This window comes from Cebus imitator, unplaced genomic scaffold (assembly GCF_001604975.1).
Source record: "Cebus imitator isolate Cc_AM_T3 unplaced genomic scaffold, Cebus_imitator-1.0 Scaffold266, whole genome shotgun sequence".
In the NCBI taxonomy this organism is placed as follows: domain Eukaryota; kingdom Metazoa; phylum Chordata; class Mammalia; order Primates; family Cebidae; genus Cebus; species Cebus imitator.
Genome location: NW_016107581.1, coordinates 790,602 through 791,255, shown reverse-complemented (window position 1 = coordinate 791,255; position 654 = coordinate 790,602).

Below are 654 nucleotides of genomic sequence, written 5' to 3'. Positions count from 1 at the left end.
GAATCCAAAAAATCTCGTATGACGAGAAACTTAGTGGTCGGATAAGCATTACAGATATGAGGCCATCTGAGCAACAAACCCTTGTAAACTTTTCAAGTCCAAGAAAGTTTGAGCTGATAGGCTGGGCGCAGTGGCTCACGCCTGTAATCCCAGCACTTTGGGAGGCCAAGGAGGGAGAATCATGAGGTCAAGAGGTAGAGACCATCCTGGCCAACATGGTGAAACCCTGTCTCTACTAAAATACAAAAGTTAGCTGGGCATGGTGGCGCACGCCTGTAGTCCCAGCTACTCAGGAGGCTGAGCACGAATAAAGTTGTTGGTAAAGCATATGCTTTTCAACCCTCCAGACCCCATCTGTCTATCATTCTTTGTCTTCCGCGCACCCCCCTATCCAAGTTGGAACCCTCTTGCAGGTCAAGAGCTCCTGGCAGACGTGCTCCCGATACAAAAACAAACCAAATCTTTTTTTTTTTTATACAGAGTCTCACTCTTCATCCAGATTGGAGTGCAGTCACGTGATCACAGCTCACCGCTCACTGCAGCCTCCATCTCCTAGGTTCAGGTAATTCTCCTGACCTGGAGCCCCCAAAGCAGCTGGGACTGCAGGCTCCAGTCACCATACACAACTCATTTTTTTATTTTTTATTTATTTAT